Consider the following 2,520-nt stretch of genomic DNA (forward strand, 5'->3'; position numbering starts at 1 on the left):
AGCATTTGAAATATGGCTAATGAAAATGAGGAACTGATTTATAATGTCATTTAATTGTAATTAATTTAAATAGTCACACATGGCTGGTGGCTACTGCTTTGGACAGCACAGCTCTAGATCCTTGCTACTCAAAGTGTGGCCTGTGGACCAGCAACATTGGCATCACCTGGAAGCTTGTTAGAAACGTACACTCTCAGGTCCCACCCCAGACCTATGGAATCAGAGTCTGCATGTTAACAAAATGCCCAGGAGATTTATATGCACGTTAAAGTTTTAAAAAGGGAATGGTTTCTTCTGAATAAGCTAAAGAGAAAGATTTATTTGGACTATATCTATGTTGACCCCTCCAAACTAAAGCCACCCACACTTAAAACTAATGTACAGCATAAGGAGCCTTTTTTTTTTTTTTTTTCCTTAGTATCTGTCTTGTCCCCACCCCTTAAAATATTGCAGAAAGGAGATGAGAGGAGACAGCTTGGAACACCGCTATCTAAGGGAAGTTAATATAGGATGTGAGGATGGGGAGTGGGGCAAGAGGGTCAAGTGTTTCTCAGGAAGAGTCGTACAAGATAAAATAATAGCATTTCCTTGATAATGATGGAAAATGAATGATGGGTATATGGGAGTTCATTGTACTACTTTGCCTATTTTGGTGTATCTTTGAAATTTTTCAAAATTAAAAAAAATAGATATGATTTCAGAGATGATGTGTGTGGCAGCCAGCCTCCAAGATGGTCCTCAATGATGCTGCCCTTCTGGTATTCATGCCGTGTGTCATATTGAGTAAGGGCTTATCTATGTGACCAATATTGAGTCCAGTGGAAGTAACGGGTGTTTCTTTTGAGAACTAGGTCATTGTAGATTCTGTCTTCCTCTCTCTAGGATCTCTTGCTCTGAGGGAAGTCAGCTACCATGCTATCATGACACTCAAGCAGTCCTGGGGAGAGGCCCTTATGGTCCTTACTGAGGTCTTCTGCCAACAGCAGCCATGTGAGTGACTCATGTAAGTGAGCCTCTTTGGAAGGTGATCCCCCTGCCCAGTCATGCCTTCCAATGACTGTAGCCCCAACTGACATATGACTGCAACTGCATGAGAGACCAGCAAGCCAAAACTGCCCGGCAAGCTGCTCCAGAATCCCCGCCCAGTAGAAATTGTAAAAGACAATAAATGGATATTACTGTTTTAAGCCACTAGGTTTGGGGGTGATTTTTTATGCAACAGTAGATAACTGATGCAACGCGGTTTCAGGGTTTCCCATTCCCTCCCCTCCAAAAAGAATACCCTCCATCTCTAACTGATGCCTGAAATGAACAGGCAAAAGCCCTTTTCATACTCTGCGTAAGTTAACCTGCTAATACTCCTTGAAGAGATAATACATTCACTTAAATTTTTGGTCAAAGACATGTGACAGATATAAATTTTTTTCTTTTTAAAACTCTTAGCAGGCTAATCTATTGAGACACTAATTTCGGTTGTGCTCTTGTTGTAAGAAACTAGAAAGAATAAAAATATAATTTCTCCCTCAGGGTCCACCGTCCCAAGAATAGCTAAAATTTTGAATTATAAGGTCTAGGCTCTTTCTACAACCTCCTCTCCCTACTCCCAGCAACACACCCTGTTTAACAGATTCTTGGTGTTTTAGGGGTAACCCTAAAGAAGACCTGCTCCCCAGGCCTTCATTTTGAGGGTTAGGTAATTAGGTAATAGAGAAACTATACTGGGATTGCTCTGTATGGGGGGAGGGGAAGAGCTGGCACTGGGTCTGGAAGAGGCAAGTGGCCAGGCCTAAGGGGATGAATGGCTGCTCCCAGGCTGTGGAGAGTTTTGGAGTTTCCAACAGTGAAAACTTGTTCCTAGCTTGTACACAGTCCCTGTGTGTGCCTGTCAGAGGTGGGAGAGAGCTACGTGGTTTGTCTGAGGCAGTGGGATCCTGGAACCTGGGCCTGGAGACCACCAAAGCCTCTCCCGTAACTCCCCTCCTGCCCAGCTGGCTTGCAGGCTGTGGAGCTGTGCCCCAAGGGCCATGAACTAGTAACATCGTGACTGAAGTAAATGGTCTTTCCCCAAATCTTCCGGACCTCACAGCACCAGAGAGGGGAGGGGTAATCTCAAAACTTGACGAATGGATTTCCCGCCAACACCGACAGGCGGGAGCTGAGCCAGATTTCTTTAATTTAGAAAATTAAAAGACATATGACGCTTCCTGCCCGGAGTCAGGTGCAGTGAATTCACTTCAGTTGGAAGTAATTTTCCCGAGAGCCGGCTTTCGTGGGAGAATGGGCACTGGGGGTCTGAGGAGATGGGGACGGGTGGAGGGGCTAACGGGCCAGCGTCTCCCTCCCTGACAATTTTCGTCACCGGCTCAGCTCCCCGGACGCGTTCATAGAAAGAATGACCCGGAGCTGGGACGCCAGCCCACAATCAGGCGCGCTTAGCAGCCCGCAGCCCGCGCGCATCCGGCCGTCCGGCTTGGACAAAAACACACGCACGTGCGCCCTGCCCCCACCGCGCGCACCCGC

Source organism: Trichechus manatus, unplaced genomic scaffold, assembly GCF_000243295.1.
Source record: "Trichechus manatus latirostris isolate Lorelei unplaced genomic scaffold, TriManLat1.0 scaffold00204, whole genome shotgun sequence".
NCBI lineage: Eukaryota > Metazoa > Chordata > Mammalia > Sirenia > Trichechidae > Trichechus > Trichechus manatus.